This window comes from Nerophis ophidion, linkage group LG13, assembly GCF_033978795.1.
Source record: "Nerophis ophidion isolate RoL-2023_Sa linkage group LG13, RoL_Noph_v1.0, whole genome shotgun sequence".
Taxonomy (NCBI): Eukaryota; Metazoa; Chordata; class Actinopteri; order Syngnathiformes; family Syngnathidae; genus Nerophis; species Nerophis ophidion.
Genome location: NC_084623.1, coordinates 40,984,430 through 40,999,074, shown reverse-complemented (window position 1 = coordinate 40,999,074; position 14,645 = coordinate 40,984,430). Strand labels below are relative to the sequence as shown.

Genomic DNA, 14,645 nt, shown 5'->3' with positions numbered 1-14,645 from the left:
CTTAAATGATCTTGGGCCCAGAGAAGCCGGCGGCGATTCTAGATGTTGTTGATAAATGGCTTTCGCTTTGCATAGTAGAGCTTGAACTTGCACTTACAGATGTAGCAAAGAACTGTATTTAGTGACAGTGGTTTTCTGAAGTGTTCCTGAGCCCATGTGGTGATATCCTGTAGATATCGGTTTTTGATACAGTGCTGTCTGAGGGATCAAAGGTCACGGTCATTCAATGTTGGTTTCCGGCCATGCTGCTTACGTGGAGTGATTTCTCCAGATTCTCTGAACCTTTCTATGATATTATGGACCGTAGATGTTGAAATCCCTAAATTTCTTGCAATTGCACTTTGAGAAACGTTGTTCTTAAACTGTTTGACTATTTGCTCACGCAGTTGTGGACAAAGGGGTGTACCTGGCCCCATCCTTTCTTGTGAAAGACTTAGCATTTTCTGGGAAGCTGTTTTTATACCCAATCATGGCACCCACCTGTTCCCAATTAGCCTGCACACCTGTGGGATGTTCCAAATCACTGTTTGATGAGCATCCCTCAACTTTATCAGTATTTATTGCCACATTTCCCAACTTCTTTGTCACGTGTTGCTAGCATCAAATTCTAAAATTAATGATTATTTGCACACACAAAAAATGTTTATCAGTTTGAACATCAAATATGTTGTCTTTGTAGCATATTCAACTGAATATGGGTTGAAAAGGATTTGCAAATCATTGTATTCCGTTTATATTTACATCTAACACAATTTCCCAACTCAAATGAAACAGGGTTTGTATAAGAGTACAATAAAATGCCTTTTATTGACACTTCACACATGACAGTGACATTAAAAGTAGCTCTTTTTCCAGCGCAGACATGTATGTAGATGCAGAGTATTTACAACATAAAAATAAAATATTCTGCAAAATTAATATAAATTAGGTTTCATATGCAATGGGTTATAACATTGCTTTGGTTGAAACAGTTTCCCCTGTACCACAAAACTGTCATTTTGGAGGAACTAAATTCAGCTCACCAAATTAGCACACAGTACTTTTTTATATCCTGTCATTTTTAGACAGGGTTTCCACCAATAAACTTTTTTAAGTAGATAATTACTTTGTGCTGTGCAAATGCAAAAAAATAAAAACACACACAGGAACTTTTTACTTCCAGGAACTATAAATGGATGGATAGTCCTGGACAGTGCTTTGTGGGGCTTTTTTAATCTCCATTCACCATCGGCCTGATTTGAATAAATTACTCTGAACAAGTCAATCAAATGAATATCCATCCATCCATTTACTACCGCTTATTCCCCTTTGGGGCCGCTGGTGCCTATCTCAGCTACAATCGGGCGGAAGGCGAAGTACACCCTGGACAAGTCGCCACCTCCTCGCAGGGCCAAATGAATATGCATTATGTAATAAATTAATATAAATGTGTATTTTGTATTAGATCTTCTTAGATATACCTAATATTTAGTTCATTTGGTCACTGTAAATGTTCTGGTTGACTAAGTAAAATTAAGTTAAAGTTAAATTACCAATCATTGTCACACACATACGAGGTGTGGCGAAATTATTCTTAGGATTTGACCCATCACCTTTGATCACCCCCGGGGAGGAGAGGTGAGCAGTGTGCAGCAGCAGTGGCCGCGCCCGGGAATCATTTTTGGTGATTTAACCCCCAATTCCAACCCTTGATGCTGAGTGCCAAGCAGGGAGGTAATGAGTCCCATTTTTACAGTCTTTGGTATGACCCGGCCGGGGTTTGAACTCACAACCTACCGATCTCAGGGCGGACACTCTAACCACTAGGCCACTGAGTAGGTGGATTAGGTAATTTCTTATGAACTGTCTGAAATGGACATAGACTACCTTTGAGTTGAAGTGGAGCAATGATTATTTTTGGCGACGCCTAGTGTCCACAATAATTTATTAATTTGAGCTCATGACGCAGTAAGTTGAATAATGCAGACACGCTTGTTACTGTATACTTTCTTATATGTTTCTGGTTTGGAGACAGTACATATAAGTATTATGCAACTATAATTATGATACTTGCTTATTTTGACAAATATGTTTTAGACTGCAATATTTTTCCATTAAGAACCCTTATTACACATGTCTACCTTGTTTGTTTTTATTGTGAAGCTGCTAGATTCCAGTAGCGTGTAGCCAACCATGTTTACCTAATTTCCGAATGTGTTCTGCAACCCTGCCTATGAGTTGGAGGGGGAAAGTGAAGAGCATGAAGAGGGATTTCGAGGGACATTGTCCACCCCTGAGTTATTGAAACCACAAACAACTGGTAAGTTTGTATTTAAAAGTATGCTTTGAGCGCAACACTGTTTATGTGTTAGGGGTGGGGCGTATATCCTTATGTCTTCTCGGCCAATAATTGGCTTTGATATTTGGCATTTTGACGTATATTGGTCTGTTAAAAAAAAAAAGAAAAAAATGTTTACAACTACATCAGCAGATACAATATATACACACTCTATACCGGTATTTAGTATGTTAAAATACATTATTAGTCAAGTAGGTAGTTGCAAAGAATGTTACGTGGACCCCTTAAACAAGTTGAAAAACTTATTTGGGTGTTACCATTTAGTGGTCAATTGTTCGGAATATGTACTGAACTGTGCAATCTACTAATTAAAGTTTCAATCAATCAATCAATGTTCAGCCATTTTGCCCTGCGAGTGAAGAGTTGCCTATTTTTTTTACTGCAACAGTGAAAAACTTTCAGAACTTTCATATTTTGCCAGGAAATACGTTTTTTGTCCTTCTGTTCCAACGTTTTATAGGTTCCGTTTTGTTTGTTTGATCAAGCCTCCGTCCTCAACACTGAGCGTGGGCTCGTTATTGGAGTGCGGTGAGTTTCATGCTAGTGATTCAGTCATGAATAGTATTTGTCAGTAAACAGCTAGACAAGACTCGAAGTTGTTTTTAATTCACTTAAAGCCCTCTAAAGGTTGCAAATATCATATTTAAGACTTTAGCATAGTACTTTAGTCTTCTACTAACCCAACCATAAACTTGACCTCCTTTCCGGAAGTCATCATAATAATTTATTTTCACGCACAGATTGCGGCGGGCAGAAGACCGGGCCGTATGGCTTTCTGGCCAGTCCTAATCACCCGAGGCCTTATCCTCACCAGCAGGTACATTCTCACCTATTCCTGGCCGGGCTGTCACATGCTATACCCACCAGTGCAGATATATTCCGTATTTCTTTTGTGTTTCATTAGTTTTGTGTATGGCACATATCTGTTGAGGAGGGCCACGTCATCATGCTCAGCTTCAAAAACTTCAGCCTGGAGATTCAGGATGTGTGCGAGTTTGACTATGTGGAGGTTTATGACAGCAGCAACACGGGAGCTGAGAAAGTCCCGGGAAGGTAAAACATACTATGGTCTTAATATGGACAATTTGAGACTTCTGTACTCCATGCAGTTTTCACATTTCTAGACAAGGAGTCTGGCCCATTCCAACTGATAAGAGTATATAATAGTTTTGTTCACATAGTATACTGCTGTTTTTGTATTTCACTGACCTGCCTTTAGCCTCTATGATTTGTCTATGTGACTGTAAAAGTGTCTCACTTTGCATCAGTCACATAAATTACAGGTTGACAGGAAGTGTCTTCGTTTTTTGCCTTTGTCCCAGGTTTTGTGGCACCACCCTCCCCCCAGACCTGACCTCATCCGGTCACCACATGACTGTTGTTCGTGGCAGATGAGGGAGTGGCCAACAGTGGTTTCAACGCAACATATCAGTCGGTCTCCGTACTGGAATGTAAGTTGTTTTTCTGGAGTATTGAGACACTCTTCTTGCAATTTTTTATTGTATTATTGGTGAAGCAGCATGGACGTAATTTGGAGGGGAGAGAGAGGGAACATTCGGCACTGTTTCAAAATAAGTTATTGTGGGCTGCATTTCTTAACGTCCAAAAACAGTATTACACTATTGAATGGAGACAAGTCAAACACTTGTACTGATCGGAAAACGGCCGCTGAGGCTGCAAGCTGAAGATGCATCTAATCCCTTCAAAACACGCCCCAGTGAACAAGCTAGTGTGTCCCCCACCTCTAAAATTCTTATTTTGTCCCTGTGAGGCAGCAGGCTCTTTGACCTCAGATAAATATTTTCCAAACATACCTATACTATTTATAATATATATACAATGTTACAAATCTATCTTACATTTATCACTGTATTTTTATTTTGTTTTACCTTGATGAATTCCTCTTGTGCTGTTTCTTTAAGAGACATGTGGTCCAAGTCAGTTTGGGTGCAGCACCGGTGAGTGTCTTCATCCGCAGTGGTTGTGTGACGGCTGGAACGATTGTTCAGACGGAGCAGATGAACAAGATTGTGGCAACTCCACCTACCCTCCCTTCAGTAAGTGATTTTTACACATCAAAACAACATAAGGACATGTTACACTCAATACCTTAAGTTATTTTCTTCATTGCACCAGCTTCAGCATGTGAGTCCATAGAGGTGGAGATGTGTCAGGGTCTCAGCTACAACCTCACCTCCTTCCCCAACATCTGGCTCTCCATCGCCGATCTTTTAAAACAAGAGAAAGAGGTTGAACTGAATAGTACCCAATATGTTCCCCTCTGTGTTTAAGGTTCTGATGGAACTAGCCTGCTTCAAGCCCTTGTGGAGACTCGTTTGTGGGATGTTCCTGCCACAGTGCAGCCATCAGGGAGGCATTCTCCAGCCCTGCCGCTCAGTCTGTTCCTCAGCGGAGCAACAATGCAGCCAAGCTCTGGACCTTTTCTCCTTCAGCTGGCCCTTTAACTGCCACCTCCTGCCTGACTCACATGACCCCGTGGAGTGCTCGCAGCCTTAATTGTCACTTAAAAAATTATCAGGGTTGCAAAAAAAAACAGACTTTGAGACACCAAAAAAGCAGTCAAGGCTGTTGTATTGTACTTCAAGTTTATTGTTCTTCGGTCAATGGTCAACAAAGCAAACAAACAGTTGTACATTCATAGATTGAAAATAAAAAGTTGTACATTCATAGATTGAAAATAAAAAATGTTACAGACCGAAAGAGTTTAGGCTGAAGTTAAACACTTATTGCGCCTAACCGTATAAACAATTTCAAGTACAAAATAAATTTCCGAAAGTTATAAAATGTCCTTTGCACAACTTATTATAAATACACATTATAAACAACATTATAAACAACATGAACATAGTTCAATTTTATACACAGTACAGGCATGTGAAATATCCCTGTGTACATATAGACTTAAGCACTAATTATATATACAATATATACAAACAATTGTACTTCTATTATTATTTATATCTCATGTTTAATTTTTAATTAACTTTAATCATAGTATTAACTACAATGTTAATTCAAGAGTGATATATTTTTTCAAGACATTGGTCTTAAAGTGTTTTTTAAATGTGTGAATGGAACTGGAACATTTTAAGGAATCATCCAAGCTGTTCCACAGTTGAACTCCTCTAACAGAAACACATCTACTTTTTAAGCTTGTTCTTATTTTTGCTTTCTGAAAGAAAGCTGAACCTCTGAGATCATAGGGATTCTCTCTGGGTTTAAATCTCACTTGTAAAAGCCCAGTCAGCATGTGGTTATGAGCTTTGAAAGCCACAATAGTAGTATTGAGGTCAACAAGATTGTGCAGTTTTAATGTTTTTAATTTAATAAACAGAGCATTGGTATGGTCATGATAATTCGCATAATTTACAATTGTAATCGCTTTCTTTTGAAGTAAAAATATAGAGTTGATGTTTGATTTGTAATTGTTTCCCCAGATTTCAACACAATAGTTAAGATATGGGAGTATGAAAGAATTATATAACATGATAAGAGCCTTTTGATTCACAGTTTTTAATTTTATGTAACATAGCAATATTTTTTGCCATCTTTGTCTTAAGTATATTTATGTACAGTTTCCAATTTAATTCATCATCTATATAGATTCCCAAAAATTTTATTGAATACACCCTTTCTATCTCCATATCATCAATTCTTATATGACGCTGTATGTTATTTTTCCTATTTCCAAAAATTATATATTTAGTTTTATTTATGTTGATTGATAGTTTATGGGCATCAAACCATTGCTTTAGTATGTGGAGTTCGATCTCTACAGTCTCTAGGAGTTGGTCAAGGTCTTGCCCAGAACAGTACAGACTTGTATCATCAGCAAAAATAATACAGTTGAGTTTTTTAAGGATTTTAGAAATATCATTAATATACAGTAAAAACAATTTTGGTCCCAGTACAGAACCTTGGGGTACTACATGTGTTATGATCTTTTTGTCTGAATCTACATTGTTCATATGCACATACTGCTCTCTGCCACCAAGATAACTTTTCAACCAATCACGAGCAAGACCTCTGATACCATATCTATGCATTTTGTTTAAAAGTAATGTGTGATCAATTGTGTCAAAGGCCTTGCTCAGGTCAATAAAAACACCAACAGCAAACTCCCTCTTATCAATTGCAGTGGTTACCTCCTCAACTAGTTCCATCACTGCCATGGAAGTGGACCTGTTAGATCGAAAACCGTATTGGTGTTCACTTAGCAAGTGATGCTTATCAATAAAACTGCCAAGTCTTGACACAAATACATTTTCAAGGACTTTTGAAAATTGTGAGAGTAAAGAAATAGGTCTATAGTTTGTGAACTGATGCTTAACTCCACTTTTGAAGATGGGAATGACTTTTGCCGTTTTCATTTTCTTTGGGAAGACAACTTTTATAAAAGAAATATTGCAAATATAAGTGAAGGGAACAGCTATAAAATCAACAACTTCCTTGATCAGAGAAAAGTCCAAGTCACAGCAGTCTGTTGACTTCTTGTTTTCCTGAGAATTTACAATTGTTTTGATTTCACTTTCATTAATGGGGGAAATAAAAAACGATTCTAAATTGTTTTGAATGGTTTGTTCATTAAATTTTGCACTGTTTTCAGGTTGTACAATTTCATTTGCTAGATTAGGTCCAACATTTACAAAAAAATTGTTAAAAGCATCAGTTATCCCTTTAGGGTCATTTATAGTTAGATTATTTTCTATAAAATAGCTACTTCATCCAGACTTGAAACTACGAGTTTGCAGCACCTTGCACAACAGCACCACCAACATATACAATCATGGGCACTGCTAAAGCAGCTGGTTGACTGCAATCGGTTTAAATATCCGACAAATATAACAGAAAAACATAGCACCAAAACAAATGCCTCACTCAAGACTAGAATGATATGCCTTCTCAGCAAGGGTTCATAGTCCATTACAATTATTATGACTGTGATTCTCAGTTATCCATGTTGTGATAATCCGTAATGAGTGAGTTGAGGGAATTGGACTCCTCTTGTTTGTTAAAGACGTATCCGTATTTGTCCAAAAAGCTTCTTCAGTTCTAAAATTTTAGGCCAGCAGTCTCTCTATTTATGTTTCTGGTGTTTATGTCCCAATAGTTGTTGTTATTATAACCTGACATGACTGGTGAATGACTGTCCAGCATACTAAATCCTGGTGGCAAAACAACTTCCTGTGGATGGAGATAATCTTTGGGGAAGAGAGGACATTGTTGTAAGCATTGGTGTAAACTTCCTCCTCTATTTGGTGGTGTTTTGTAGTTTGCGCTCCTATGCTGTGCCATGCGTTTCTTTAAGGGTTGTTTGGTCTCCTACAGTGGTGGGCCGCTTGTTTGAGAGAGGTGTGGGAGGAAAACCCACTTCTACCCGGGATATGCCCACAGGGACATAAATAATGAAACTCCACACCTAAAGTTTTTGGGCAAAAAGTCTTCAAAAAAGAAGAGTCCATTTGCCTTGATTCAACCTTGGCAAATCATCGCAATGATTTATGTCCACAGATAAATTTGCAATGACGTCTAGCACATCAACTGGGCATACTAGCCACACAATTTGTCTTGTTAGAAATACATGACCAATAAAAACTACTTTCAACAAACTTTTTAGTTTCTTTAATGCATTTTTTGTTCATCCATCCATCCATTTCCTACCGCTTATTACCTTTTGGGGTCGCAACACACCACATTGTGATGTGTGTATGTATACTATAAAGGTGTTCACATATATAGCTTGTAATGCTTTGCATCATATATAACTAATTTTTTTAGTCCGTGCAAATATTTTTTTAACTAAAAAAAAAATGTTTGATACATATTAAAGCTGCTCATTTCACATAACAGGATTTTTAGGGAAGGTTTTCCCTATGTGAATATTTATGTTATAATACATTAATCAAGTATAGGTCAAACTATCCATGAGAGTAGTATTCAGATGAATGTGCCACACTAAACTTGATTGCACATTTTCAAATACAAAAATCTTCAACCTTCACTGCAGGTGTGGCGGGACAAGAAACTTCAGCGTCTGGTCTAAGGCAACAGCAGTCAGTCCCCACACTCGATGCTTCCCATTACGAAACACCGGCAAACGTGTAGCCGTACTTGTCCCCTGTGCGGAAGTGTGTGTAGCCATGTTTTTGAGGGTCGCACAAATGGGGCACGGACAACGTGAAAATCTCTTCCACCTGAGATGAGACGGAAAAAGGAAAATATGAATTTGGGTACCCATTAATTGATGTGGTTAAACAACAAACTGGAGAAAATAAATATCTTATATAATTACAGATAATGATGATAGTTTAAATTGAATCACAAGTAAAAATGAACAAGATATACCACAAATATATTGGACTCCTCCCAATAAACACTTAATGTCACAAGTAAACAACTAAATAAGACTATACCTCTCCTGAGTTTGGATTGAAGGATAACTCCTCAAAAGGACCAACATTAGCCAGCACAGGAGCAACCATCATCCCTGACTGAGGAAAGTTAAGAAAAACAGTATAAGTATGACTTTTTATTGGAACTTATATTTTTTATTTATACTATTTTCGTTATTTTTAATCAGCTCCCATTTCAGTTTTTGTAGATGTTTTTCCAAATAAAGTTGAACCAGCAACATGCGTTTAAGGTAGGCAGGTGAGGCTGAAACTCACCTGTCATGATGGAAAAAGAAAAACTAGGGCTGTCAAAAATAACAAGTTAGCTCATGTGATTAATCTAAAAAAAAAAATTGCATAAATGTACACATGCAGTGCAAAGATGAGTAAGGAGACTGCAACTGGGGTGCTCTCTGACAAATTTCATTCTAAAATACACTCTGACTTTAGATAAACTTTTACCGAGTTTCAGCAAATAAATTATGTACATTTAAATAAAACATTTAAAAAATGTTCCTGGATGACATTGTGACGATAAAATAGCATTTGAGTCAAATTAATTAAAAATATGCAAACATGTAATAATCTGTGATTAATCATGATTAAACCAAATTGAAAAATCAATTTTTTTACACATGAACCTAATATTATGCTTTTTTGCAGACATTTTTACACCATGAATTTGTAGTTTGTAAAATAAATAATCTCCAGCTTGAATAATGATTTTAATGTAAGGGTGACTTAGTAATTATTGATAATCGTACTGTAAATACAGCAGATGAACGTCACTCTGTGACTAATCAGCAAGGAACCGGCATTTGTTTTGGTTTTCTTAGACGCAAGAATATTTTTTTAATGATCTGCTGAATAAATGAAGGTTGCCAATATGGAGTATTATATATCCACGATCAAACGCACATTCAGACCAAACAGAAGCGATTATACAGTACGATTGCATGTACATTGCATGTAAAATCCTAACAGACATTAATGTTTTGTATTCAACAAATAGTTTTCAATGGACACTGAAAAGGTGTGTTATTGTTTGTGCTATGGTACCACCTTTTGGAGGAAATCGCCCACTGCAGGTTCTGCGGGGTGAACATCTACAATATTTCCTTCTGTTTAGTGTTTTTAACTGGAAGTACAAATGCCGTTCCGTACAGATTCTTCATTCATCCCTGCAAGCAAGGTTAATACAATTTTTACTTATAAATCGTACCATGAGTGGTGTCTGTAAGAGTATTTTCAGGCATACTTGTACATGCAATTGTAATGTGATCAAGCAAGCGTCCTTAGCATCAGCTAATATGATAAAACATTTACAAGTGTGTGTGTTAGTATTATCAACTTACAATTGCATTATTTTTCTATTGTTTAAGTTTTGTAAGTACACCAATTGTTGAGACTGTTTAGCTGATTAAAGAGCTTGCTCCCACAGCCAGTGGGTTCATGATGATGACTTCTGTTTTGTTTTATCAGTCGTTTACTGTCAGACACCGTTTGGAAACAATTAAGCTATGAAAATAAATATTTACAAAATATTTTTCCCTAAATAACTGCGGCTTGTAGTCTGGTGCGGCTAATATATGGGGGGATTCTTCTGAAGTTTAGTGGGTGCGGCTTGTACACCGGTGCGCTCTATAGTCCGGGAAATACGGTATGTTGTCACATAAAAATACAAAAGAAGGTAAGAACGATTACAAATGTTTTTTAATGTTACCAAAACAAATACATGGGAATAAGAAGTATTTGATAATATTTTTATGAAAGTTAATTACTGTAAATTCCGAACTATAAGCCACGCTTTTTTCATGCGGTGTACAAAACGGTGTGGCTAAATTATGGATTTTTTCGTTGATAGTTTTCATTAGCCACGTGCTATCTTTTGGTAGTTTGCTCACCGCAGGTGCAGCTGTGTAAAGCTTTGAGCCGGAAGTAGAAGCAGTTATGTCTTTTCATCGTCAATAACGTTTCTTCTCGTATGGATTCTTAATTCATTTTTTTCAAGCAATGTTTGTAAGTTTTACAATATAAAAAACAATTCTTACCTATAAACCGTACCATGTGTGATGTCTGTAGGAGTGTTTTCATGCATATTTGTACATATGTCTGTGTTACTATTATTACCTTACAGTGCATTATTTTTGTATAGTTCCAGTTAAACACATTCCTCAGTAAATTCACCGAGACTTTACTGTGGAGTTATTGAGTCTGTTTAGCTGATTGGAGAGCCAGGACACAAATTCTTGTATGGCATGCATTTTTTTTTTTTGTTTGAGCTCTTTGGGACCCAATGAGTATTAAAACAAAAAAAGTTGAAAATTGCCATCTGATTTTCTTGCCGTCAAAACACTCTAAATGCTTCAAAGTGCATAAAATCTGATACTTTCACATCAGATTTGGGCCACATCGGGAGGTAGTCTGAATCTGTTTAGAATTTGATCTTTTTAAATACTACTGCAGTCTACACAGTAATGGGACCTGTTTGCGACTTGTACGTCATCTTTCTTTGAGTTGCGTCTTTTGTGTGCGCAGGACAAGATGTGGCCCGCCAACAGAAGAAGTGGATATGTCGTAACAACATCCGGTTTAGGCAGCGCTGTTTCTGTTTTTAGGCGGCCACATTTTCAGTGTATTACTATTCAATAGTGCACAAATAATATGCCATGAAGATATATTTTGATTCATAAGAAAAATCGATTGTTGAAGGACCAGAAATGACGTCCACGCTGTGGCGTATTTGCTTACATGTTACTATATCCATTGTGTATCGTGTATTTTTTTTTACATAAGTGAAATGACATTTGACCCCAAAATGGATTAACTCGCTGGAATAAAAAGACAATATAACATACATCCATAAACCTAGATGCATATGCAAAAGTGCAATATATTTATCGGTACAGTAATGTATTTATTGATATCTGCACCTTATTGCTTTTTTTTATCCTGCACTACCAAGAGCTAATGCAAAGAAATTTTGTTCTTGTTTGTATTGTAAAGTTCAATTTTGAATGACACTAAAAAAGAAGTCTAAGTCTAACTAGGGCTGGGCAATATGGACAAAAAAGTATATCTCGATATATTTTTCACTTACCGGTAAACTCGATATTCGATTTTAGGCGAAAGAATACATATCAAGATATTAATTTTTGAGCGATATTCAGTGAAATTGAAATGAATGACAACTGTACTGTAAACACTCAGTGACACTTTTATTAACTCAGCTAGTCAAGATGGGTATTAACAGCTCAGAAAAGAAACTGTTTGAGTAGTACAGATTTACATAACATAAATACAATTATTAAAAATGTTATTTATACGTAAAATAAATAACATAGCCGTGCAAATAATACAAAACTGTATCAAACTCAGACACAAAAATACATTTGCAGCCAGGCACTTTGTGATTTCCCTTTCTGGTTCGATGGCCCGCCCTATCTTGCCTCTGATTGGCCTGTCCCAAACAAATCGTGACTCAAAGGAAGGAGGAAAGGGAGGGGTGTAGTAGCCCATGCAGGGGGAGCAGGGGAGAACAAGGAACAGAACAAATAAGTGGCATTTGGTTATTTTAACGTGAAATAAATTATATCGATATTCCGATATTTTCTTTATTCATATCTTGTTTAAAAATATATCGATATACCTTACAAAATCGATATATCGCCCAGCCTTAACGCTAACGCTGATGTCCGTGTCTCCTCCAATTAACAACCATAACAAGATTACCACAAAATTACACTATATATTAAATATAGTGTAGTTTTGTGGTATAGATATAATATAGAGTATTACCATATTTTTCGGACCATAGGGCGCACCGGATTAAAAAGTGGACTGCCGATGAGTGGGTGTATCCAAGTTTATTTTCATACAAAAGGCGCACCAAATTATAAGGCGCATTAAAGGGGTCATATAATGACTTTTTTTCTACATTCAAAAGACTTCCTTGTGTTCTACACAACATGTAATGGTAATCATTTGGTCAAAATGTTGCCTAGATTATGTTTTACAGACCATCTTTAAGTCGATTTCTGACCATCTCTTCAGAATGCGCTGTTTTGTGTCTGGTTTTATTTACGTGGCTCCACTTCAACAGCGTCTTCTCCCCGTCATCTTTGTTGTGCCGGAAGTTTTAGCGCTTGGATAGCGAGTCTACTGACAGATATCAGTTAGAGCTGTAAGCTACTTTATATTAAAAATGACAACAGTGGAGGATGGATGCTCCACAACGAGAGGATAGAGAATAAATCATTTTCGGGACTTACTGTATGGAGATCCCAAATACACAACAGCAGTAACCAATAGGTAAGAAAAGTAGTTTTTTCATAATAATGCGAAAGAAAACAAAAAATAATTTGGATTTTGGGGTCCTTACACACACACCACGATAATGCCTGTATTTTGAAGCACAGCACGTATGACTATGGTAGCCGTAATGCGCCGTAAATTCATCAAACCGTGCGGCTTCGTAGCATACCAAAGTCATACTAACATTTTGACCGATTTTGAGCGCCGTGTGTAATGTTCTATATGCTAAATTAATATTTCAAAGTTTTGTGCTCGCCTGCTAACCAGTACTTGCGAGCATCATTTATTGAATATGGGGCATCAACCTGCTGTCCACTTGTATCTCTTATGTGTGATTGTAATCTACTGGTCACACTTTTTACACCACATAACCAATACAATTGTTTTGAGGTGAGTAAGAACACCCAGAATTAATCCGTAGAGTAGTGGTTCTCAACCTTTTTTCAGTGATGTACCCCCTGTGAACATGTTTTTAATTCAAGTACTTCCTAATCACAGCAAAGCATTTTTGGTTGAAAAAAAAAGACTTCAAGAAGTTCAATACAGCACAATGTCATCAGTTTTTGATTTATTAAATTGTATAACAGTGCAAAATATTGCTCATTTGTAGTGTTTTTTCTTGAACTATTTGGAGAAAAAGATATAAAAATAACTAAAAACTTGTTGAAAAATTAAGTGATTCAATTATATTGTGTATTTCTACACATAGAAGTAATCATCAACTTAAAGTGCCCTCTTTGGGGATTGTAATAGAGATCCATCTGGATTCATGAACTTAATTATAAAAATGTCTTCACAAAAAAAGAAATATTTAACATCAATATTTATGGAACATGTCCACAAAAAATCTAGCTGTCAAAACTGAATATTGCATTGTTGCATTTCTTTTCACAGTTTATGAACTTACATTCATATTTTGTTGAAGTATTATTCAATAAATATATTTATAAAGGATTTTTGTATGGTTGCTAATTTTAGAATATTTTCAAAAATCTCACGTACCCCTTGGCATACCTTCAAGTACCCCCAGGGGTACGTGTAGCCCCAATTGAGAACCACTGCTGTAGTTTACGTGTCGATTTTCAACAAAAATGTAAGAATTTTTGAGTACGCTTTATAATCCGTAAGATACTGTATATTACTTTAATTTTATTTTCATTTTTAGGGTATGCGAAATTTTTATTTGCCATGGAACAGTAGTGACTTCCTTGTACATTCACAGACTCCGGTAAACTTCTTTAGTTTTTACTTTATCAAACTGCACATGCAAGTGAGGTCCAGGCCACATTGTATGCACATTTATGCTGAAGTCTGTTTGATAAAGTTAGATTTTTATCTTATTTAAAGATTATTTTAAAAATCAGATGTGGTCCACTTTGGCCCGCAGTGGAAATATAGTCCTTGAATCTAACATGTAATGTGGTAAACGTTTGCTCCACCACTAATTGGCAGTGTAATATCCTCATAAGTGGAAACCAAAACCTTTTTGTATTGTGGTCTACACCAGTGGTTCACAAATGGGGGTACGCGTACCCTTAGGGGTACTTGAAGGTATGCCAAGGGGTACGTGAGATTTTTAG

At 36.6% G+C, this 14,645-nt stretch overlaps 1 pseudogene; it reads left to right on the top strand.

The window, feature by feature from the left end:
* The first annotated feature begins 2,190 nt into the window (after window positions 1-2,190).
* On the top strand, window positions 2,191-7,383 carry LOC133564039 (membrane frizzled-related protein-like; annotated as a pseudogene).
* Window positions 7,384-14,645: the final 7,262 nt, after the last annotated feature.